The sequence below is a fragment of the Pelodiscus sinensis genome, chromosome 1 (genome assembly GCF_052426305.1).
Source record: "Pelodiscus sinensis isolate ZL-2025 chromosome 1, ASM5242630v1, whole genome shotgun sequence".
Classification (NCBI taxonomy): Eukaryota; Metazoa; Chordata; order Testudines; family Trionychidae; genus Pelodiscus; species Pelodiscus sinensis.
In genome coordinates, this window is record NC_143052.1 from 82599201 (window position 1) to 82625616 (window position 26416).

A 26416-nucleotide genomic window follows, 5' to 3' on the forward strand; every position below is an offset into this window, starting at 1 on the left:
CAGACAGGGGCTGCCCGGGGACTACAGAATAGTCAACTAACTGATAAGAATTCGTGTTAATCGACTATTCAATTAACCGATATTTAACATCCCTTATTGATTATACACTTGATTGGCCAAATGCACAGACTGGGGTAGCCAACCTGCAGCTCCTGACGGAACATGGAACCGCTCAGGTCAGCTGCTCTCATGGCCGGGCCGCTGTGAGCCACAGGCGTGCTCACGGCCCGCACCGTTCCACTCATGGCCCCCAGTGCACTACGTCATATCCTGCACATGCAGGCCGGGTCGCACACAGTGTCCCAGCCTGCACATGCTAGGAGCCGGCTGCTGAGCGCATGAAGCAACAGCAGCTCCGGGTGTAGCAGCAGCACCAACAGCAGCTCCAGGACCTGAGCACAAGGTTAGTGGGAGAGGGGGATTGGGTTAGAATGGGGAGGGAAGGTGTCTGGCTCTGAGGAAGGATGATAGGGGGAGGGCGTGTGCATGGTGTGCCGGCCGCTCAGCCCACGTGGCCCAGTGCCTGGAGGGAGATGCACTGCTGTAGCAGTGGTGGCTCCAGGACCCAAGAATTAGGTTGTGGGGGAGGTGCCTGGCTCTAGTCTGGGGCAGGGGAAGGGAAGGGAAGGGAAGGGAAGGGAAGGGGGATTGGATTCGGGGGCGGGGGGGAGGATGCATGGCATCCAAGCCAGCATGTCTCAAGGCTGGCCGGTCAGCGCACGCTCCCCAGCACCTGGTGGGAGATGCGTGTGGCAGGTCTGTCTCTGGGACCCGAGAATTAGATTAGTGTGGGGGGAGAAGGATTGTTATAGAGGGGGGCTGGTGCCTGTCTCTGGGGAAGGGGCAGGGGATTGCGTTAGAGGGTGTGTGTGCCCGGCTCTGGGGAAGGGGAGGAGGATTGGTTTAGAGGGGGTGTGTGTGTTCCTGGCTCTGGGGAAGGAGAGGAGGATTGGGTTAGAGTGGGGAGGTACCTAGGGGAGGGGAGGGGAAGAGAAGCCAGCACTCTTCCTGAGACCCGGGATCCCTGGGTACTAGTCCCAGCTGTCTGTCCCCCCTCCTCCTGGCCAGACCCTCCCATGAGTACCCTGCCCCAGCACCCACCAGCACCCTGCTCCAGCATCCTGTCCTCTGCCCCCACCAGCACAGTTGGGGCCACATTAGTGAGGCTTGGGGGAGTTTGGAGCTTGGGGTTGTTTTTTTGCATCTCACTTGTGTGGCCCTGACTGACTTTTCTATGGATCACTGACCCCTGACTCAAAACAGGTTCTCCACCCCTCTCATAAATAAAGACAATGCTGAAACATTTTGTGTTTGACATAATATTTTATTTAAAAATGAAGTCTGGCCAACAAGCCTCCAATTGGGGCCAAGCCCCATCTGGCCGCAGCATCATAACACTCCTGCACACACACACACGCCCCGCAGGCCAGAGCCTATTTTACACTGGAATCCCCTGTCCTGAGCCTCTCACATCCCCAAACTCTTGCACCTCCGCATCCCCAGTCTTCTGCCACAACACTCCTGCACCATCTACACACTGCAAATCTGTGTCCTGAGCCCATCATACTCCCAGCCTCTCTGCCCTGAGCCCCTCATTCACCCCAGCCTAAACTCCTGCACCCTCACAGCCACAAGCCTGCAGCTTGCTCAGCACCCCAACCCTCCACCTAACCCCAACACTCCCCAGCCTGGAGCCCCCCTCCTTGAGCCAGCATCCTCTTCTCTACTTCCTCCTGCACCCAAATTCCCTCCAGGAGCTTGCACTTCTCACCCTTTCCCAGTGCTTTTCTTGTGAGCCACAATAGCAGTGGAGACAGCATGAAGAGCCAGGGCAAAGTTGTTTAAAAAAAAAAAAAAAGAAGATTCAAAAAAAGATGTGCCCCATTTCCCCCCGCCCCCCCCACTTTGCCCCGGCTCTTCATGATACCTCCACTGCTGTTGTGGCTCTTCATGATTGGGTTGTTGGTTTTGTTAGTCAGACATACAAGTGTGCGTGGCATTTTACAGATACATGCATCACAAGGAGGGGCATTTACAATGCCACATATGTGCAGGGTCAGCAAACATGGATCAGTTGGCTGGGTTAGGGGGCCAACGGCCCGATTGGTCATTATATGTTAGCTACCATTGTATTTAGTCACATGAACAGCCCCATTACATTAAAAGCTATTCACTACAATAGGCAAAGAGCCTGCTGTTTAGAATTTACAATATTTAAAAATAACTGAGGTGCCTGCATACGTAGATATGTAATTTAAATTATTACATTCTGCCATATCAACTATTTAAACTATTTATGACCTCTTACGAGCATTCTACTGTATATAAAGAAATTCTCCAAAGTCAGGTAATGTGGGTTAATGTTTGTAAAACAACAGTTACAAACACTGTTTATTATTTGGCAGTGCTCTGTGAATCCTTAGAAGCCTCACAATACAGATAAGACAATGAATAATAGGCTTGATTGTCTAATGCCTTAGAACTATTTTGTACTCCAGTTGCACAAAGGTACCCTAAAGGCAGTGATCTTCTTTCACTACTTGGGTCTTATTCCCAGTGTAGGTAGGGGAATCCCTATCATGTTTAGAGCCAATGAAATGACTCTGTGGTGTCACCTCTAAAGCTCTTGGAATCGGGGCATTCTGGAGGAAAACTAGAGCAGTGCTACAGTGTGCTTATTCTTGGCCTACTATGACTTCTATGGGACTGTGGGCAGTGCCGATTTAGAACAGCCTTAAGGCTAATCTAACATACTGAAAACTTCACAGTATTAATTTTCTTTTTATTTGACTTCATATTAAATAAGCATTTAAAGTCAGGAACCTTGTTAATTATCCATTGTTTTAGCATTCTTTCTTCCATAAAATTTATATATACAGTAAAACTCCAATTGTCCGGCATCCAATGGTCCGGCACTCCCGATAATCCGGCACCAACTGGAACCCAGAAGTGCTCCGGCCAGCCAGACAATTGGAGCTTCTGTGAGCCCCATGGGCACTCCCGGCTGCAAAAGGGAAGGGGAGAAGCGGGGAAAAGGGATTATACCCCTGTGATGGGTCTGCTGAGACCCGCACTGCGACCGGCCGCGGTGTGGGGGGGTGGGCAGGGAATGGCGCAGCGAACCCTCTGCTGTTTTGCAGGAAGGCGGGGGAAGCCGCCCGTCAGACTTGGGGAAGTGGCGCGGAGCAGAGCAGCTGGGATGCTGCCCTGCACTGAGCAGGGGAGTCAGGGGTGGTGCTGCGGGACCAACCTGGCAGCACCTCAGCTACTCTGCTCCGTGCTGCTTCCCCAAGTCCTTAGCTGCCGCTGCTGAAACTGATGAGCGGTGGAGTTGGGGAAGCTGCCGAGCAGAGCAGCTGGGGGGCTGCCGGGTTGGTCCCACAGCGCTGCCCCTCACCCCCCTGCCTCGCGATAACTACTGCAGTCTGGAGAGTGGGGAGCCTGCTCTCCTCCGGGAAACTCTCGGCGGCGGTGTGGGTCTTCCCCTGCCTTCCTCCAAAATGGCGGAGGGTTCGCCCCGCACTGCGCTGTTCCACGCCCACCCCCGGATTCAGTGCAGGTCCCGGCAGACCCGTCACAGCCCCTCGCCGGAGTACCTCCCAATACTCTGGCATGTCTGATAATCCGGCACCACCTGGGTCCCAAAGGTGCCAGATTATCGGAAGTCTACTGTATATATATTTCTTAATTTAACTCAGGTGCCACAGTGGCACACATCTGAACAAGCGCACATGACAAAACTCACTCCACTCATGAATGGAAAATCATAGAGGGAACACTGCTGGTGTCTGAACTCCAGGGATTCATCTTGCGACCAAGACAATAAACTTTGAGGAACATAAGGAGAATCAAAAAGATATATTGCAGCAAATGGGGTCTGGCCCATCCAGTCTGCGAGAGCTGGCAACCCTACGTATTGGCCTTCCATTACTAAGGGGAATAAAAGAGGTAAGTTCTCCTTGTATCTTTCAATGGTGACTGCTTTGCAGTGTGGATAGCCGAAAGGTTGCTTCAGGTGAGACTTCTCTTTAGTCAAGCATTGTAACCTGTTAAGTTTCAGGCCTTCACAAGCCTGTTTTACTTTTGTTTTATTTGAAATCATTTGTCTCTATTGTTATTGCTCAGTTATCACTTAAATCTCAGTGCTTAATCAACTTCTCTTTGTTTTACTAGAATTACCTCTCAGGGCTGCTACATTAAGCAGTGTTTCAATTGCTTGATTTAACCAGTAATCTGGTATGCACACTGCCTGTTTAGAAAAAAAAAAACAACAAATGGTCTGGTAGCACTCCAGTCATCTGAAGAAGTGGGCTGTGCCCATGAAAGCTCATGATACCATCTAAATGTTTTGTTAGTCTATAAAGTGCTACCACTGGATTGCATGATCCTGATGGTCCTTTCTGGGCATAGAGCCTATGAGTCTATGAAAATCAGCAGAAGCAGAAGCTGGTGCAGACCCTGAATCCAACTGTGCTGTATCTGTACCTGAGCTCAGCTTTGCAACCTCCGATGGGAATACTTGGAAGAGGAGAGGCTACTGATGTGAGCAAAAGCTGCAGCATCAAGCTGTCTATTTAAATTTGTTTCACCCCAGAAGAGCAAACCTGCAGGAAGATTGTATCTGTGCCCATGTCAGTCCCAGAGAAATAGAGGAGAGGGGAAGAATAGAAAAAACAGGTGCCTTTTTAGATTGCAACAAAAAAGCTGAACTCGGTAAAAACAGTCAGTCAGTCTGAAACGACACAGAAAAAAATATCATCCCAGTGGAAACTAAATAGCCTCAATTTGAACATATTTGCTACAGTGGAAGTGTCTCTCAGCAGGGAAAATCTTCCTGCAACTAAAGAATCAATAACAGCATGACTAGAGTGATAGTATGTGCAGAAAAACAAGCCAAAAGGATGTGTCTATCAGCAGACACTCTGTGAAAGGCTAGGAAATTCCACTTGAATATAAATCAGTATCAGCTTCATAAACTGATAAGGATTTTGACTTCCGCACTACATCCGTGAAAGTCTAGCTGTTCTGTTTTTAGTACTATCTTTGTTCCAAATTAACCTTTTTTAGGTTTTAGAAAACTATATGTATTGGTCTGTATGCAACCAAGCCCCTCTGATTAACAGAAACATGTAGATTTGGGTCACTGAAATGTATGACCGAGTCAACCAGATTTCCCCCCCTCCCAAAAAAGCCAAACAAAATATTCTAACCTGCTTTTCTAATAAGTCAGCACTGTGCCACTCTCCAGGGTGGCAATTCATGCAAGTAGGAAGGAATGGAGAATGTAACCATTTCAATAGAGTTATCAAAAGACACTTTTAAATGATGAAGACTTAAGAAAACAATTTGCAAACATTGGAAGAGAGCATCTTTCCGGCCATCTTCCTCTCATGCCAGTAAATTCACTTTTGGATACCTAGGGTCTTTCCCTGACACAGCATGGTGAGGTTAAAGCTACCTTGTTCAGGCAGCTAGGGATTCTTTAAAGGCCTTCAAATTTGTTTAGTCAGCTCAATGCCATCCTTTCCTGAGGAATAGTGATAGAGATGTAGCCGTGTTAGTCTGGGGTAGCTGAAACAAAATACAGGACTATGTAGCACTTTAAAGACTAACAAGATGGCTTATTAGCTGATGAGCTTTCGTGGGCCAGACCCACTTCCTCAGATCAAAAAAAAAAAATCAAAAAAAATTTTTGATCTGAGGAAGTGGGTCTGGCCCACGAAAGCTCATCACCTAATAAACCATCTTGTTAGTCTTTAAAGTGCTACATAGCCCTGTATTTTGTTTGATCCTTTCCTGAGTAAGGGGTATGACTTGGGTTGGGAGTGGGACCAAAGCATGCTGTGCCCTGGTAATCTCCTCTGAGGATAAAGGCCCCATGAAGCTATCACCAGCTAGCTGGAGCTGCTGCAAGACAATTCAGACATGCCAGCCCACAGCAACTCTTAGGATAGGTGACCTGTAAATGTGACTTACACTGACCTGCTTCTGCTCGCTGCTCTCTTTGTTTCAGCACCAAGCAGTGCAAGTGGACTCAAAATCAGGGCACCGCTGTGCTATTTTTAAATTCTAACAGCAGTATTACAGAGATTATCCTTGTCAGGCAACCTCCTACATCAAGAGGCCTCTCCCAAGTATGAAGAATAATTCTGCTACACCTTTACTTAAAGGTCACCTCAATTACAGAATCAATTATTGTCAACTGCTAGAGAGTTAGCATAAGAGTTGCCACTGTAATAACAATTTTATATTAAGGTCCCATGTTCCTCAGAAAGACACTCAGGCTGCAACAGACCCAATGTTTACAAACCCAGACCTCAGTTTTCACACATGCAATCAGGATGGGAGGGGAGAGGGAAGAGGGAGTTGGTTTGGTATGGCTCTTAGCATCTCTCCTTCTCCTCCAATGTCACATCACCAAAATCTGCCTTTTCCTCTGTGCTGGATGCTAAGGTCCTTGCCCATGTGTTATGGGAACTACATACTATGCTGGCTCAGCAGCCAAAAGAGTAACCAAGCAACTGCCTGCCTCCTCAGCCAGGACTGTTTTATCCTCACTGCAGCTGTAGGACTGCCAAAGAGTTGCAAGGTAAGCAAGTGTTGTGACTGCCAAAGAGACAAAGGGACTGCACAGAGAGGGGATCCCTCCAGTGGACATGTGAGATGCTCCCCACCACAGAGGGAGAAGTAGGGCAAGAGGCTTGTGAAGGCTACAGAGGTAGGAAGTGGTTCAAAGAATAGCAAGGGACTGGTTCTGCCTCGTTCATAAAAGATTCCAGAGTTGGAACCCAGTGGAGCGGGCAGGCTCATGTTCCTCTATCTCCCCAGCCAAGGCCACTAGGGCCAATTAGCCCCTACAGCACTTCCATTTCCCCCATTATCCTACAAGGGCCAGAGACTATTGAGGACCCGCCCAGGAGGGGTCTGTCATCGATGAGGACTTGACAACTGCAGTGTCAAGTGTGCTGGCACACTGTGGGACAAAGCCAAGTCAATGTGACTCCCTGTACCACTACAGGAACAGGACACTAACAGATAAAGACCCCCCCCCCCCATTATACCATGCCCTGAGTCATTTATTACTGTAACATCCTCTTCCTGGGACTCCCAACATCTCTCCAAAATGCCACTGCTCAAACCATCTCCCTTTTAATGCACTAGCCACATCAGCCTCTCCCGCTTGAATATTTTCACTTACTTCCTTTCTTTCACTGCAGTGCAACCAAATTCCTTGTCCTCACCTTCATGACCCTTAGTATCTCCTCTCCATATCAAACAATCTTCCTTTCCTCTTCTCCCCACCCCAATGCTTTCTACACTCCTCCCATGCCTCTTTTCCATCCTCTCTACTGTACAACTCCCCACATTTATCTGCCACGCACTTGCTCCCCTTCTTCAAACCCATTTCTTTTAGAAATCCCTTCTACCTTGCTTTCCTTACCAATACCTTCATTACTTCATTGGCTGTCTCATGCATTGTCTGCTCTAGCCTTTTGTTTCATCGTCCTTCCAATGTAATGTCTCTGGGAAGAGACAAGACACCCCCACAGAAGCAAGCATTCTACTGGCCAATCTCCTAATGGCTTCTGTGAGGCATCTACCTGCCTTTGAGTAACTAAACTTCAGCACAGCAACGTGCGCTCAATCTCATTCAGCTCAGAGGGTACGTCTACACTGCAAGCTTCTTTCGAAAGAGAGCATCCACACCTCAAAACCGGGAGGGGGCGCAGCTAGTGCGGGGTGCCTCCTCCACTGTCGCCACCTCCGGCAGCGTGGGGGGCGCTTCCCCCCAGCAGACCAGGGAGACACAGAGCTAGCACCCCCCACCACCCCAGCAGACCAGGGAGACGCGGAGCGGCTTTTCTCGCCGCGGAGGACACGGGTGGCGGGACCGCCGAGACACGTCGCGATCCCGCCACCTGCATCCTCCGCGGCGGGAAAAGCTGCTCCGTGTCTACCTGGTCTGCTGGGGGGGGGAGGCGCACTAGCTGTGTCCCCCCCCCCAGCAGACCAGGGAAACATGGAGCAGCTTTTCTCGCCGCGGAGGACGCAGGTGGTGGGACCGCCGAGATGTGCTGCGGTCCTGCCGCCCGCGTCCTCCGTGGCGAGAAAAGCCGCTCCGCGTCTCCCTGGTCTGCTGGGCGGGGCAGCGGGGCGCTAGCTCTGCATCTCCCTGGTCCAGATTCAGTCACTGTTGAAACTGACCAGCAGCGGCTGAATCGGACACGCCTGGGGCAGAGCAGCTGGAGTGCTGCTGGGTTGGTCTGGTAGCGCCGACCCTTGGCGCAGCTAGTGCACCCCCACCCCCCCCAGCAGACCAGGCTTTTCTTGCCGACGCCTGGGGTAGAGCAGCTGGGGGGCTGCCAGGTTGGTCCCACAGCGCCGAGGTGCGGCGCTACTGGACCAACCCAGCAGCACCCCAGCTGCTCTACCCCAGGCATCCCCAAGTCAGCCGCTGCTGAAACTGACCAGCGGCTGATTCCAGAAAGCCTGGGGCAGAGCAGCTGGGGTGCTGCCAGGTTGGTCCAGTAGCGCCGAGGAGCGGCGCTGCAGAACCAACCCAGCAGCACCCCAGCTGCTCTGCCCCAGGCGTCCCCAAGAGCAGCAGGGATGCTGCCGGGTTGGTCCCGCCGTGCCAAGGGTCGGCGCTACCAGACCAACCCAGCAGCACTCCAGCTGCTCTGCCCCAGGCGTGTCCGATTCAGCCGCTGCTGGTCAGTTTCAACAGCGGCTGAATCTGGACGCCAGTTCCGACTTACATACAAATTCAACTTAAGAACAAACCTACGGTCCCTATCTTGTACGTAACCCGGGGACTGCCTGTACTGCAGAAATGAGGCAGATTAAAGAGATTAGCTAACTGTCTATCTCGAGAAATCAGAAAAGTTCTGAACCACATCGCCACCTTGCCGTGGGTTAGAGAGACAACAGTGAGCAAACTGCATTTCCTTCCATGTTGTTATTCTCCCTCATGACAGATGCTAGATTTAGAGCTCAGTGAAGTAGTGGACACAAAGACAGATACTGCTGTGTTACTGCAGTTGAGATTTTAGATGATAATGTCTGGCATTTAATAGTCATGTTGGAAAGTCCTACAGGATCACCTACTGTGGCTGCCTACAAATGTCAAGTAAAAGTACCTTCCCCTGTTCAGTCCTAATGTCTGCTTGAAAAGAGTATAAAATGTACCAGAGGAATATTTTGCTGAAACTGGTATACACTTACTTAAAATCAAGAGGTGACCTTCACAAGAAACAGGGCAATGGAAAGAGACTGATAATCTCCTTAAACCAGTCTAAAGAGCTGTTGGGCTTTCTTAAATTCTGCACATGGCAGGACATTTCATACAACAAACTAATATCTCAGGGTCTTGTTTGTTTCTGTAATTGTAAGTAGATTGAGGACTTACACTCCATCCTCAGGCTCTATCCCAAGAGTGGAATAAATGTATTCTAAAGAGGAAAACAAGGTTCATCTTTATCCCTTGACAAATGGAATTGGAAAGTTAAATAAATGAAGCAAAAACAAAGTTCATTTCATTCCCCAGACCACTGCTAATAGCAATTCCATGTTCAGACAAGGCATGACGACTCCAGAGCCAAGCATTTTCTGAGACTCTGCTTATAACAACAAAAGAGCTCTCTCACTCGCTTTCTCCGTCATGACTTCTGATCCCAAAAGTTTCAAAGTGAAACAATTCTTGATCTAAACTTATAAGGGCAAGTCTAGGCTGTGGCGCTATTTCAGGATACGTTTGGTATCCCAAAATACTGTTTTCCGCTCCTTTACAGCATGCCCATTATTTCAAAATGCAATCAAAATAATGGATGTGCTGTTCCAACATCTCAGTAAACCTCATTCCACAAGGATTAAGGAACTTGTCGGAATAGCAGTGTATTTCAAAATTTAGAAATAGATTATCTTGAAATAGACTCATATAATCATAGAATACTAGGACTGGAAGGGACCCCGAGAGAAATAAGCTGCACAATTTGCATAGCTCAAATTGCGTAGCTTATTTTGAGCTAGGGCCACAGTATAGTTGCACCCCAACTGACTGACGTGTCCCAAAATAAGGAAAAGGCTGCTCACTGTCATCTCTCTAGCCCACAGCAAGGTGGCGGTGTGGTTCAGAACATTTCTGATTTGTTTAGATATGCAGTTGGCTAATTTCTTTTATCTGCCTCATCTCTGCAATACATTAGTAACCTGAGCAACATTTTTTCCCAAGTGAAGTATATCCCATCCCCAACAGTTTCCTTTTTGTCATCCTTCAGAGCACTGGGTGCTGTATCAGGATCAAGTCTGGAAATTCAGAATGGAGAGGTCTGTGTCTGAATGGAAAAATTCCATCCCTGTCCAGCATGGTTCCTTCTGCTGAGAATTCGCATTTACCAAAGTGAAGGAACACTTGGGCATACTCAAAGAGAGGCTGAAACGTGCAAATTGAGGGCCTGATACTGATGTTGCTTACATGTCTGCAAATCAGGATTAACTCTACTGAGATACACACCTGTAAAACCGCTGTGAGATCAGAATCAGGCCACAAGACTCTGGGTTTTATCAGGTTTCCTGATAACCTATTCCCTCCTCTTGCCCCAGGGGCTTTTTCTTCACTGTGAGTTTTTTCCGGCAGAAAACATGCTAATGAGGGACTTGCGCAAAAAGAAGCAGTGTGTCCCGGACATAAGGATCTCGCGCAAAACAGGGTTTTTGTGCAAAAAAAAAAAAAAAAAAAAAAAATCCACACTGCTTCTTTTTGCGCAAAAACCCCTTGTGCAAAAAGAAATGGCAGAAAATAGGCTAATGAGATAGAGACACATGCTAATGAGTCCCTCATTAGCATATTTTCTGCTGAAAAAACTCGCAGTGAAGACATAGCCTAGAAGAAGTAGAAAGGGAGCATATGAACTGGAAATAAAGCAGGGATGCTTTGGAGAACAAAGACCCAAGAATGTATGAATCTGGGAGTTTCATGCATCTCACATTACACTTTATATATAGGTATAAATGACAAACTGGAGGTAAAATATATCAGAGCAATTAAATCTTACACTCAGTCTTCACAGTGGTAAATAAGTCCACAAGGTAGTCTGGACATGGGCCCTGTTTGTTAAATTCATGCCTTTTATTTATGTATCTGCCAATTCCAGACAATTTGTACTTACATTCTTAGGGCATCTTAACACATCGAAGTTGCACCTGTTTAGTTTAAACTGGTCTATAAAATTATTGAGGACTCATCGACACTTAAGGCAACTTAGCTATGGTACTCAGGGGTGGAGGGTTTTTTTTCAGGAAAAGGATGCTTCTGTTGACTTAGCTACTGCTATCTGGTGAGGTAGATTATTTACATGGATGGAAAATGCTCTTCCATCAGTGTAGGGAGTATCTACACTCTGGCGCTACACCAGCATGCTGCACCTTACATACTGTAGACATGCCCTTAGCTAACCTCCTGTGTAGACACTCACATTGGTTTAGCTTGCACTTGTGAAACCCACACATCTAGTGTGGTTCACTGTCCCGAGTAGTGGCGTTTAGAGCACTTACAGCAAGAGATAAGAACAGGGAAGTTCTACAGCCTAAACTGAGAGCCAGCTGGCTTTATCACTCAAGCTGTAGAGGCTCCTACACTAAGCTCCAGAGGTCCCAGGTTCAAATCTATCAGGTGGCAGTTACACTTGCAAATGTCCACATACAAAGCACCAATGGGTGGGAGGGAACAGGGTAATTGTCCCCCCTTTGCCCGGACCAGCGGCAGCCAGAGCCCTGGAACCCTTTGAAGTGGCACCAGAATGCTGCTCCACACAGCGCTGGGAGGGTGTGTGCCCTACAGTCTTGGCAGCACTAAGGGCTAACCACCTTCCGCCCCACCCCTTCCACCTGTGGCCTCACCGAGCCAGCCCCTCCCCACCAAACACACCTTGCTTGGGGCCCACAGTGGCTGTAAGTCCTGCTGCATCACTGTAATTCAATTGCTATAGAAACTGCCTTTAGTTCACCTGGTGCAAACTTTGTGCGTAGACCAGTCCTCACAGCATTCTCTTTCAAATAATCACCCCTTTTCTGCAGACACATTACTGCTGAGAAATCTGGTACAACTAGCATGAGGTGTAGCAGTTTGTAATAGGAGGATACAATAATTCAGAAAAATGAAATGAGAAGCCAGACAACCTTGTTTTTTTAGCTTGAGTAAGGTTTTAGGTGCCTTTTGAGGAGAACGTGAGAAAAAACTACACGTCCTCAGGAAAAATATCTTGTTGCTGTTAGTTTTAAAGCTTAGCTTTCTGGAAGCACAGCAACAGATCCCAGGGCTTAAAGTGTTCTCCAAGACACGATAGTTCTCTCTTTGCACAAAGAAGGAATTGAATTAGTTCATAACCTGAATTTTAGGGCTTGCAGAACTTGTTTAAACAGGTTTCATGCCTTCTCTACAGATACTACCTTGTTTCAGACCCATCTCATAGCTCTACTTTTTTGCTGTCCCCAAGAGACTCAGTCAGCTATATGCCTTGCAGTCTATTACTGTTAGAGACATAAAGTGATGTGCATGATCCAGTGGCGTAGCCAGAAGGGCCAGCTCCAGCTCCAGCCCCTGCTCCCTGGCCCCAATTGCCAAGGCAGAGCAGGCACTTCCCAGCTGGAGCGCTGGGTGGGCTGGGCCTGGATATAAACAGCCCACTTAGGCCCACCCATGGCTACGCCGCTGGTATGATCACATGTATTTCCTTGACCTCCACAGTTCATCCCTTCCTCCACCCCAGAGAGAATGGAAAGTTACCAAGCAAAACCGTTGTTAGTTTAAACACACAAGTAACATGTTAGTTACAAGATGAACATAGCTAACACCTGAGCACTTTACCTTACATTCTAAAAACTGCTCTGTTCTCTCCCACCCTCTCTCCCCTATCTGTTCACGGTGATGTTGCACTGTGATCTGTAGAGCTCACTGGGCTGTACATGGCAACCATTAATTTCATTCTACCACAATTGCAAGCATATCACATTGGCACAGCAACATTCTATTAAAAAAGACATGTGCCAATTTTCTCAGAAATGAGTCATTTCACTTTTTCTTAATTTCCAGGGGTGCTTGGTTAGTGCTCTGGGTTCTGCATTCAGTGGAGCAAATAGGGATCCCCAATATATATTCCAACCACATGAGGCTCCAACTTTTTCTGCAAAGTGTCATTCTAAGTGCTTGTTTGAAAAGATTTTTAGTAAGTGCAGACATTGCTTAATCGTCTGCTGAGGGAGAGGCACAAGGTTTTTTAAAGTGACGTCAGATTACTGTGGAAAAAAAGGAAATGAAACCAGCCAAGTGACATTAAAACAAATGTTAAGGGTCTAAAATAAACACACACAAGCAACATCATCATTAATTCAGTGCCAACATGTATGCCGAGAGCAGCACAGCTAAGCCCAAATTTTCCAAACTGGCTTCTGATTTTCGGTGCCCAATTTGAGACACAACAGGTGGGCGCCCAAAAAAACGGAACTCCCAATAAATCAGATGCCACTCTTGAAAAATTCTAACCCACAGCTTGAGCCCCACAGATGCTATGTATCCTCCCTCACCTGCCATTAAACCCATAGGGTGAGCTGCTAGCCCCCTATAAGAAGGGGTCTCTCCCCATGTAGTATCTAGCCACACGAACCTTGAGTTCAAATAAAAAGACTTAGCATTTAAATCACACTTTTCATCTTCCAATAACTTAATTCATCTTCACAGCTAAGGCTGCTTCACATCTGAACTTCTATAGCTTTACCTCTGTTTTTTGCTCTGTGGGCTACTAATGTAATATCTCCTGTAATGTAGTATGTCCTGTAAAACTAATCCCTCCACTTGCAAACACATCTAAAGTATGTCAACTACTTTCACAAGATACACAATGGAACATCATAAATGACAGCATTCAACCTGAATCCAGAATAGTTAACTCCGAAATAGCTTATTTCAAAATAGCACGTCAACACTACAGGGAAGCTTCAAAATTAGTCCGAGGCAGGCTCCCTAATGTAGATGTGCTATCTCGATTTAGAGCCCCAGGAGACACTGGGGAGGAATAACTTAGAATGGCCCTGGTAAGGGGCTATTTCAAAATAGCAGCAGTGGAGCATGTACACATGCCTTATTTTGAAATAGCTATTTCAGAATAGGCGTCATTCCTCGTAGAATGAGATTTCTGAATAAGCCGTCCATTATTATTTTGAAATAATGGATTGGCTGTGTTAATGCTCACATTGTTATTTTGAAATAATGTTAGTTATCTTGAAATAATAGTGCAGTGTAGACTAAGGATGTTAAAATGTGGTTAATTGACTAGTCGACAGGATTTCCATCAATTAGTCAATAGGCACTTCTGCATTCCACCTTTGAAATGTACAAGAGCCTCAACTGGGCTGCCACTTTCTTAGAGGCAGCAAGGGGAAGGGGGGATTGACTAGTCAACATTACTGTCCAATAAGCAAATGCTTATCAGATAGTCAATTAGTCTTTAACATCCTTAGTGTAGATGCACCCGAGACAGAACAGACTCAACACACATGCTAAAGGAACAAATAAGAGATTTGTTCTCCTCCCCTTTGTTAAATGTACTCTGTAAATCAAGAAACTCTAAAGAAAAACTAAAAGTGCTTCAACCTAGTTCAGCAACTGGTTAGAGAGTCTCTGGACAAATATAGAAACACCATGAATATGAAAAAAATCATACTTCTGTCTAAAAATATGTTGTACTTACTACAATTACAAGTGACACCTTCGATTACTGGAGCTGAAAAATGCTAGCTGCAAACAAGATCTTGTCTCTTTTTTTTCCAGTTTATTCTGTGCATTTTGGCTAGTCAATCTCAGAGCTTTCCCTATATGGTCAGCGTCACCCTTTCTGAAAATGCCCTTAGAAACAACAAGGGAGCAACAGAACAAATATTGTAAAGGGCGTCCTAAAAAGGTGCTCTATATTAAACTGGATTCTAACAAAAGCGTAGCTTTAACCAGAAAGCATTTATGAAAAACATGTTTTATTAAGATAGTAAATAAATATTTGTCATTTCTGTAGCACTTTTCCTCTGAACAGCACAAAGTGCTTTACAGCCTTCAAGAATTTACCTTCACAGCACTTTGGGAGGGGGTTGTCTTATTCCCCCAGTTTCCTGATCATGAGACAAAGACAGATTACGCAACTTGCCCAAAATCACACAGGTAGATTGTGGCAAAGTTTGGGGTAGAACACTGGTCTCCTGACTCTCACTCCTAAACCTGAACCACAGACCAACCATCCATACACTTATGTTATGTACATCAGAGTTCTGTGAAATTGTAAGCAGGGGCCTGGACCCACAAGCAGAGGAGCTGACAGAATTGCTGCTCCTGGAGGGGGCAGGTCTTTGGGTGGAAGGGGCAGGGCTGAGAGCTAGCCTCTCCCCGCCAGCCCTCACCGCCACCCGGAGCACACTGTCTGGGGCTCCAGCAGTGATTTAAAGGACCCGTGGTACCAGCCACTGCCATGGACTCAGTAGTGATGGCAGCAGCAGCCAGGAATACCAGGCCCTTTAGAATCGCTGGGCCCTGAGGCAGTTGCCCTCTTTGCCCCTGCTATTGGTGGGCCTGCCCATAAGAATGTTAAAAGTCCTTCTACCCTGCCCACCTCCCTCTCTCTGGAGGGTCGCTCACTTTATGATTGGAGAAAGCCAAAGACTCTTGCCCCACCCCTGTGCCAAGGCCTGTCATTGCCCTGGCACTTCTCTGAAGCCAAGACCCCACTCATTCCACCCCCTCCCTCCACCATTTGCTCTCACCCACTCTTACTCACTCGCTCATTTTCACCATGCTGGGCAGGGGCTAGGGTGTGCGGAGGGGTGAGGGCTCTGTCAGGGAGCGCAGGCTTTGGGTGGGGCCAGGGATGGAAGATTTGGGACACAGGAGGGAACTCTGGGCTGAGAGATGGGGCTTAGGGATTCAGAGTGGTGGAGGATGCTCCGAGATGGGATTGGGGTACAGGAAGGGGTGAGGTTTCTGATTGGGGGTGTGGGCTCCAGGGTGGGAACATAAATGAGGAGTTCAGGGCGCAGAAGGGAGATCCAAGCTAGGGAAGGCAGTTGGGTGCATGGGGGAGTGATGGCTCTGGTGTGAGGATGAGGGATTTGGGGGTGCAGGAGCAGGCTCCAGGCTGGGGCTAAGTGGTTCAGAGCATGGGAGGTGGTGCAGGCTCCAGGCAGCACTCACGTCAGGTGGCTCCCAGAAGCTGCCAATATGTCCCTGTGACCCCCTGGGGGCTTTGCGCACTGCCCTCACCCACAGGTGCCATCCCTGCAGCTCCCAGTGACCACCATTCCCAGTCAATGGGAGCTGCAGAGCCAATGCTCTGAGAAGGAGCCGCAAGCGGAGCCTCCTGGGCTGCAGGGACATGCTGGCTGTTTCTGGGAGCCATGCAGTGCTGTGCAAGGAGCCTGCCTTAGCCCCCTGTGCCACCAACAGGACTTTTAACGGCCTGGTCAGCAGTTTTGATCAGGTGTTCCAGCCAAAAATCAGATACCTAGCAATGCTACCTGACAAATTCATCCTCTCTCATTCCTGAATCCTTGATCTTCATACTATAGGGGTGTGTCTAAACTACATGGCTCTGTCGATGGAGCCATGTAGATTAGGCTGATCAGCAGAGGGAAATGAAGCTGCGATTTAAATAATCGCGACTTCATTTACATTTAAATGGCTGCTGTGCTGAGCCAACAAACAGCTGATCAGCTGTTTGTCAGCTCAGCGTGCTAGTCTGGATGCTCCCGCACCGACCTGAAAGCCCTTTATCGACCTCCCCGTTATGCCTCGTAGGATGAGGTTTACCGGGGAGGTTGATAAAGGGCTTTCATGTCGACAGGGGAGCATCCAGACTGCCCTGATCTGCCGACAAACAGCTGATCGGCAGAGCGGGGCAGCCATTTACATGTAAATGAAGCCGCGATTATTTAAATCGCGGCTTCATTTCCCTTTGCCAAACAAACAAATCTACATGGCTCCGTCGACGGAAACAGCCCAAATCCACCACAGCAGGCGGACCGTCAACCAGAAGCAAACAGCTGGGCACTGTATTACCACCTGGAATGCTGCCTTTCACACCCTGCCACAAAACAGGCGCCTACAAGAATCGTGAGGCCAAGTTCTTGAGAAATTAGTTCATGCAATGACAACAGTAACAGAAGCAATAAAGGGCCCTGGCAGTGTTAGGCTAACCACTGAGCACCTTTAGTGCAGAATAAATAAACTTAATTTCTCTGCAAGTGCAATTGCCCTGTAGCTCAGCAAATAACCTCCAATAATACCCACATCATTTATTTAGGGGTATTCCTGATCACACTAAAACTTATACAGATCCTAAACAAACACTTGGTGGGCTCTGAGGGTATGTCTAGACTACATCCCTCTGCCTGCAAAGGCATGTAAATTAGACTACCCGACATAGTCAATGAAGGGGGGAGTTAAATATCCCCCACTTCATTACATAAAAATGGCCACCGCGCTGTGCTGGCTCAGCTGATCGTTGGCACAACACGGCAGTCAAGGCGCAGATTGGTCAACAGTGGAAGCCTTTGCTGACTGATCCCTTATGCCTCATGAAACGAGGTTTACAGGATCAGTCGGCAAAGGCTTTCCTTGCCAACCGAGCCGCATCTTGACTGCTGCATTGTGCCGGCGATCAGCTGAGCCGGCACAGCCCGGCGGCCATTTTTATTTTAATGAAGCGGAGGATATTTAAATCCCCGCTTCATTGACTATGTTGGGTAGTCTAATTTATATGCCTCTGCCGGCAGAGGCAGGTAGTCTAGACATACCCTGATTTATTTGGTGACTTAGCAGAGTTTGCATCTTTTCCAACAGAAATACTCTAGGTGAGGTTTTTGTTTTCTAAATGAAGCAAAAATTGAAAATGTCCGTAAGTTTCCTTGCCAGGTGAAGAAAAAAAACATCACTCTGCATTGCTGGAGCCTTAGAGGTTGCTTCAGCTGTGAAGTTGCCATTTGTGCCTTTCTTTGAATTCCAAAAGCAGGCTGGGAAATCCCCAGATCTGATCCCAGCCCTATATTTGTAAGTGTAGATTTGATCTAATGCTGCTGGTTTCCAGATTTGGTTCAGATGCAGAACTCAATGGTGAAACACTCACATAATTTCAATGATTAAGATAAAAGAAAACATTCCCAAACTAGAGAGATCTTGGTAGATTTATATTGTTGAGCTTTCAGATCAACAATCACACAATTATTGAAGATTCTGCGCCATAAAATCCCAACTCTAGCCCTGGCTAGGCTTTGAACACAGCCTAAATCTAATCTGGATCTGAACATAGACACTTCCTTCCATTTCTGCCTAATGTCTCTGTCTGAGGCTCTCGAAACACTTTATAACAGTGAGTATACGGTATTACAGTGACACCAGAATCTGCTTCTCCACCTGAGAATCTAAACCAAACCTTAGCCTAAAATGGGACTTGGTAAATTAACCTAATTTAGAGAATGGGCAAAGCCTGTCAGAGATTCCAGCCCAAACTGTTATTAAACAAATACAGGGGGAGGAGATTAGCAATTGCTGGTGACAATGGCCTCCTCTGGTGCATAAGGACATAGCACAATAAAAATCAGGAAACTTTATTTTAAAAATGTATTTAACTCCCAAGGCAATTTCTAAAGAAACACGGGACTCTTAGGAGCAGTGTGCTCAGCTGGGAGGTCAGGGATGCGTACATTTTACTCTTGTCTCTGTCACTGCTAATTTCACCAAGTCCCTTCATCTCCCTAACTCAGTTCCATCCATAGGTGCTGGAATGAATGGTGCTGCCCCGCCCCCAGCTTGACTTGCTTGCTATCATATGGGTTTTATAGCTCGTTACAATGGTTCTTAGCACTCTCAGGAAATAAACTGTTCCAGTGTCCCTGATTTCATCACCTGAAAATGAGGGGAGCAGCACTATCCTTGCATATTTCACACACAATCCAGGTAAGGATTGGTTGTGCTTGTGTTTTCTCAGTGAATGCCTTTTGAAAATGGGAAGTGCTCATTAAATGCTTATTATCTTCTCTGTCAGTGCCTGCTGAAATCATCCACACTTTTTTTTTTTGACTGAGGAGGGGGGTTGCAGCATGTGCTGAGGGAGGTGTCTGAGGCAGCCTTATTTTAGACTAATGCTACTCACAGCAACCCAAGGGAATTACTTATTGACTGGTGGAAAATCCCTTTTCTAGATTATTCACAGCAGGTTTCCACCCCCTCCCCCAAACAGCTGGTGTTTCTCTTGCATGTCAGAGTGATTTTAGTCCAGGCCCCAGCTATTTCAGGAAGCTCGCAAAACAAATATTGCACCCAAAGCTGAAGATGGTCTGACGCTGAAGAATTTAGCACCTTAGAGTTCCCTGGTTCCTTTAAGACACAAATCAAACGTGCATTTCCACAGTAGAAAAATCACACTTCAAGGTTTGCTCTCAGCTAGTGAACCACACTTCTCGACAGGCACTGGAGGCACTTGGCCTTTGCGTTTCTCCATGCACCTGAGGCCTTCAGGTATCTCATAGCAACTGCACATCCTGTCTCATGTTGTTCCTCACTCTTACCCATCAGAAACCAAAGTGACAAATAGAAGGGTCTGATGGCAACAGAGCTCAAGTTGAATTCGGTTGTGAATAACTTAGACCTGAGCACAAACCAAAAAATCATGTCCAATCAATAAAACAAAATGGTGTCAGTTTTTTTTAGAAGCAACAGCATGTCAAAGGTTTACTATCAGGTTAAACTCTACACAGTCTCCTACGTGCCAGTCAGCACACGCGATCAGATGAATTACCGGTGCATAATGTGTCTGTAGGTCAGTAACTAATTCAGTGTTTCTGCTGCTGAGCCTGGCAACTAGCAGAGAGAGTTCCCCAATATTACACGGTGAACTGTGTAGTTACTCACATTTGTCTTTGCACCAGTGGATGCTCAGATCAACTGCCAGCTTCTTTCCCCACCTTTCTGTGCTATGACAGCCCTTCCTTCCCTTTTTGAAGAGCCTGTAATGCATTAATGATAGGGCGTGAAGGGCTGAGTCTAATCAGGCCAATAACAAAGTACAGTATTTTAAGTATGGGCCTTTCCATGGATTTTTTTGACATTTTCATGTGTCTACCAGAGATCTGCCAACACTTCCTTCTATAATTCCCTTTGCAGAGCCAAATCCTCTTATGGACAATTTCCCAACCTTTCACCTTCTTTCTATTATCCACCTCTTGCTCTGGCAGTCAGGTGGTTGTTACGGACCACGTCTGAGATACAGGAATGTTTGTAAACTACGGTACAGGCAAAACAGTGGATTTTAAAGTTTAAAGGCCAGAGCCAAAGCCCACTGAAGGTAATGGAAAGACTCCAAGCAAGCATGGTATCACTGTAACATTTCCCCATCCCACAGGAAGCAAGTTGGGCTGTCGAATCAAACCTCACACTCTTAGGCAGGAGAGGACTTTCCTTGTAGGAGGTCTTGTAGCAAAGTAACATATATTCTACCTGCCAACGTTGTTCTGAAATCTCTCCTTTTCCTATTTTAAGGTACTAGCCGTTGCCCTCAATCTAGTGCTCCATGGATTTTCCTGGAAGCCAACTCCTCATCCACTGATCAATTGGTAGACCTTTTCCCAGCCTTTCAAACCTCCCGACAGGTTAACAGTGTTGCTGTTTATTTGTCTTGTGCCATTAGTGCACTAAAGATCTGATCCAAACCCCTTTGCAATAAAGGAACAACTTTCTACAGATTGCAGTGGGGTTTGGAGGGAATGGATTTGTGGTTCTGTACAAGACAAAAATCCCAAAGAGCTAGCAATATAAGATACACACACAAACCAGATGTACCAGCTGACGTTATAAACTTGGATTACTACTTTTGTACATTGAATCTCTTCTGGATATGACAATAGACTAGCACGGTCTAGAATTTGTAGACCTTGCAGACAAATCGCGGTTTCTTGACCTTCTCTCTCAGTCAACCCACCTTCCACTATGGTCTCTCCCCAGGGGGTGGCGAAAGCAGACTTATGCTCAATTCTGTGCCAATTGTTTGCTGCACAAGGTCAAAAAAAGTAAGCATCATAGCCTAACGCACCCCTACTGAGCATGGCAGGCCTCTATGAAAGGGGACAATGTAACAGCACAGTGTTCAGAGTCCTGCTCAGAGACACCTGGAGCACAAAGCTTTGTATTACACCCTGTCTCTTACGCCCTAAACCTGCAACTGACTGTCCATGGGCTGACTCTTTCAGCCACACAGACCACCATTCAAGTCAGGCACAGATCCTAGAAGAAGGTCTATGCAAGCACCAAGGTCTGTGTAATGTTAATTGAATACTGTACTTAAGTTACACTGCCCCCTCCTCCCAAAGATTACAGCAGTCATAATAATTACCTCTGGAACATGGAACCAAACTAGTTTCAACTGAATTCATTTTTTCAAATACAACTAAAATAATATTATTAAAATTTCATGTCAAAACAGAACTCTCTGAAACAAAATAAGGAAACTTCATCATCTCATTGCCTTTTCACATACACTCTCTATATTCCCTGCAACATGTGCTTAGTCCCTTTTTGCAAGTGCAGATGAGAGAGGCAGAAAATGAGTGTGCATGGTTTTAGACTAAAGAAAAAATGCTAAAAACAGTGCCTACTTTAAAATGGAAGTTTCATCTTTCTCTTAAGAAATTGCAAAGACTTCAAATGCATTTGAAAAAATAAGCCGTGGGTGTATATTGATGGTACAATTAGGCTGGAAGCAGATCACAGTTTAGGTGTCAGAAATTACAATGCTCTGACAGATCAAGGAAACACTTGCTAACAAGAAAGCTACATGGTTTTGAGTCTTGTCATCCGGTTTAGGGACTGAGTGCTTCTAAAATAGAAATAAATGGAATGGGCAAAACTACAGTGGTGAACACTTCTCTGGGAGCAGGTGCAGGGAAGGGTGCATGGCTTGATTTCTGAGATGCTGAGAATCCGTAGAGCCTGTTGAAGCCAGCTGAACCAGTGGGTACTCAGTATCTTTAAACCTGGCCAGAAACATAAGCAGAGGATTTGAAAACGGATAAGCCAGCATTTCTCTCCTAGAATCATCATTAAGCTGTTAAAGAAAGTTCAGTCTAGGCTTGTGGAATGAAGAAATGAACCCAAAGGATTCTGTATGTAAAATACTACAGGAGAACACTTGATCAGTAGCAACCTCGAAAACATAGGAATCACCCTATCACTAGGATCAATTTTTAATCTAACATACTATGCATAGTCTCTGGAGTTCTGTCATCAGCCATAGTCCAGACAGATGCTCTCCTTTTCAAAGTATTTTCTTTCTGCTCATACTATGAACTCTACCATTAAAAATATGCCAAGTTCTATCTTCTTTGAAAAGGTTAACTACCTTTGTCACTATGCAAGGCAAAGATATAAGTATCAGAGGGGTAGCTGTGTTAGTCAATCTGCAAGAACGAGAAGTCCTGTGGCACCTTATAGACTAACAGATTTATTGGAGCATAAGCTTTCGTGGGCAAAGACCCACTTCATCAGATGCATGTCGTGGAAATTCCAGAGACAGATATAAATATGCAGGCATAAGAAAAGAGTTCCAATCAAGAGTAAGGCTAGAGATAACGGCTTTGTGAATGGCTAGCTAATTACAAAAGCAGTTTCTCCTCTCTTGGTGTTCACACCTCCACATCAGCTGCTAGAGGTGGGCCTCATCCTCCCTGACTGAATTGACCTCATTATCTCTACCCTTACTCTTGATTGGAACTCTTTTCTTATGCCTGTATATTTATACCTGCCTCTGGAATTTCCACTACATGCATCTGACGAAGTTGGTCTTTGCCCACAAAAGCTTATGCTCCAATAAATCTGTTAGTCTATAAGGTGCCACAGGACTTCTTGTTTATCTCTTTAACATTTAGCAATAAAGTGAACCTAAATGATTAAAATTGATCTACTCACTCTTAATAAAATGGAGTCAAATTCCTATACAAGAAATCCAGATAACAATAAAATATGACATGCTCAAAATGCTAGCAACATTCAAATGACTTCAAAATTTAAAACAAAACCAAACCCTCCAAGATGTCCCAAAGTAGCTGCTTACATTAAAAGTACCCATATTATTTCAAATACAGTTTTTCACAAGCATGTCCCTACTTCTTATCAAATAGTTCAGGGGTAAAACCATTCTCGTTATTATATAGTGCAGTGTGTGTATGGGGGGGGGGGGGGGAAGAGAGATACCATTGTCGTCTTCTTGGCAGAAGCAGAGATAATCATCTATGTAATAGATTCTATCCTGCTAGCAAAGTTTCTTCCTTTAACTCAAGTAACAGGGCCCTGTGCAGCAGGGAAATTTTGTTTCTACCCCATTACTGAGTTGCCAACATATGCAGGATAGTGATAACTATGAAATCCTCAGAGGCCATAAGTTTGTTAAAACACCAACAAATGTCTATAAAATCTAGGTTTAGAAAGTTAATAATTCAGATGAATCTTCACTGAAATTCACTTATCAGAAACCAAACTGAAATTTTACTTACATAATCTTCTAGCTATCTCATTTTGTGAGGAGTGGTTTGTGTGTTTCAATTACACCCATAAAGCCTCATGGATCAGGATGAGAAAAATCTCCAAAGGAGAGATTTTTTGATGAAAGACTGTTCTTATCAAAGGGAACAGGGGACATTTCATTTGCTTTACAGACAAACATCCGTTTCAGCTTAAATCCATTCCATAACAAAAACAGTTAATATTTTATACAATGCTTTGTTGGGATGAAAAGGAAATGTCAGCCATATAAAATGTGTCAAGCAGAGAGAAGCAATTTCTGGTGGAGGCTGCCAAGCCAGTATTGCTGAATTCACAAGGACCATGTGACAAAGTCAACAGTATTACTTTGCCAAGGATCAGATCAGCATAGTTCCCTTGCGGTGATGTTAAACATGTACAATTTAAGGCACATTGCAGACTTTATCATTTCCTTGCTGTGTAAACATAAATCCTCAGCCAGTGGAATGCTAATTTGCATTCAGTTGAGCTCCTTCAGTTTGCACCAGCTGAGGAACTATGTAATTTGAATAGGAGTAAGCAAACTTTGCAACCTGCCTTTACTGATCAAGATTCATTCAGAATTTTTCAGAACAGCTATATTATCTCAATCTTTGCTGGACTGGCTCTTTGGTCCCCCTTTATCCACCGCTCACTTCTTTCATTTTTGTGTTCTCTTTTGTTTTCTTGAGCCCCACCCTTTGTCCTGTTTTTTGTTTGTTTGTTTGTTTTTTATATAATGTTTCTTCTTTTTTCCTTGTAATAAAAAAAACTGACTTGCAGCCTAGAAGTCTTTCAAGAGTCTCTTGCGGCCATGGATTTTAAAACAGTTAGCCAAGTGTCTATGCTAGAGTTCACCACAGTAGCTGTATTTAAGCTAATATCCATGGTGGATTTTTGAGGGGGGAGAAGAAGTTCAAGGAACAAATTATCTTAACCGTAATCTGCAACAGCTCAAGCTGTTGCTCAAGACAGAGTGGATGGTAGCACATCTGAAACTAGTTGGACTGACCATTCCTCTCAGCATAGAGAATAGTGATAGAAATGTAGCCGTGTTAGTCTGGGGTAGTTGAAGCAAAATGCAGGACAATGTAGCACTTTAAAGATTAACAAGATGGTTTATTAGATGATGAGCTTTCGTGGGCCAGACCCACTTCCTGGCCCACGAAAGCTCATCATCTAATAAACCATCTTGTTAGTCTCAGCATAGAGAGAAGGTTGCTGTCTACATAGGTGTCCAAAAGGAGATCTGAAGATCAAAGGAATTGGTCCAGCCAACAGAGAGAGAATTTATACAACTGTTCCTGTTTGCTTTCACCCAGACTCTGCACTAAACTGATATAACTCCCACTGAGACAGACTAAGTCACACTGCTTGTGACCCAGAGTAACATCTATTGATTGGAAAATCAGAGAGCCACTCATTGGAGAAAGTCTGCATGTGCACAGAACAATGATTTGCCATCTTGGCTCATACACTGGGGACTGAACCCGGGAATCTCCAGAGCTAAAGACATAAAAAACAGCAGTTATAGCTTAAGAGCAGAGCTGTACTATCTCGTATCCTCTGGACCAGCACAGAGGCAGAGCTGTGTAACATTTTCACCTAGGGTTGCCAGGTGTCGTTTTGAACCAGACAGTCCGGTATTTGAGGATTCTGTCCAGAAAAAAAATTAAGAAAATACCGGACATATAAAATGTCGAGTATTTTCTAATTAGGTATGTTTTATTATTATTAGGAGTATCAGTACGTAGTTGTATACTGCCTGGCTGGTAGACACGTTCACGCTGCGTGAGTATCTACACCAGCCAAGCAGTATGCAACTACGCAACCGGGGGTGGGGGGAGGAGGGGCTGGGGCAGGATGGAATCCCCTGGGCTGGATTCACTCATACTTCACCAGGACCGTGCATGGGACAGGTAGCGCCCTGGGATCTGTGTGCACCTGGGTCAGTCTCGCTTCCCACCAGCAGATTCTCTCCCCCGCTCTCCCCCCGGCCAGCCCTGCTCCCCCTGACTCTCTCCCGGCCAGCCCCGCTTCCCGTCGGCCAGTTCTCTCCTCCTCCTCCTCCCCCCGATCTCCTCCGGCCAGCTCCCCTGCCCCCGACCCCCTGCCCTCACCAGCCCTGCTTCCCACCAGCCGGTTTCATCCCCCAAACACACATCCTCCCGGCCAGCCCCACTCCCCTCCCAGCCAGTGTCCCCCACCCATCTGAGATCAAGTGTGTCTGGTATTTTTTTGAAGCTACCTGATAAAACCCACAGGTGAAAATAGGGTTATGGACATTCAGTTCTTCTCAGGGATATAATGAATTCTAAACAACTATAACCCCTCTTTGTAGATCCTTCCTTTGGTTTTGTGTGTTTATGTTTGACTTTGCCCCCAAAACTAATTGGGAGAGCAGTACCAGATCAGAACAAGAACGGTATAAATATATATATTTTGCTAGTCTCTAACGTGCCACAGGACTACTCATTGTTTTTTAAATAAGCAGAAAAGTATTCCATCCTGGAGTTTTAATCTCTAATTCTTTGCAAAATTTTGAGGATTTAATATTGAACTTTACTTTTTCACAATGAGTGGTCTGTGGCACTTTAGAGATTAACAAAAATATATAGAATAATTAGCTTTCATTGGTAAATCCACTTCATCAGATGAGTTGAGACAGGTTTTATTCATGAAAGCTCACGATTCTATATATATTTTTGAAGACTCTAAGTCCATGTCTACACTAGGAAACTATTTTGAAATTACAGGCAGTCCCCGACTTACGCGGATCCGACTTATGTCGGATCCGCACTTACGAACGGGGCTTTCTCGCCCCGGAGGTCGAGG

General features: G+C 45.9%; 1 protein-coding gene across 3 annotated transcripts in view; it reads right to left on the reverse strand.

Annotated features, from left to right (window-relative positions):
- TMCC3 (transmembrane and coiled-coil domain family 3) overlaps nucleotides 1-26416 on the reverse strand; it is a 232097-nt gene that overhangs the window by 166292 nt on the left and 39389 nt on the right. The window contains exon 1 of one of the 3 annotated variants that reach the window (XM_006118309.5): nucleotides 19943-22790. The exons of the other annotated variants lie outside the window; for them this stretch is intronic. The gene's annotated coding sequence lies outside the window, so the exon portion shown is untranslated. Of the gene's footprint in view, nucleotides 1-19942; nucleotides 22791-26416 lie in introns of those variants that run through there. 3 annotated transcript variants of the gene reach the window in all.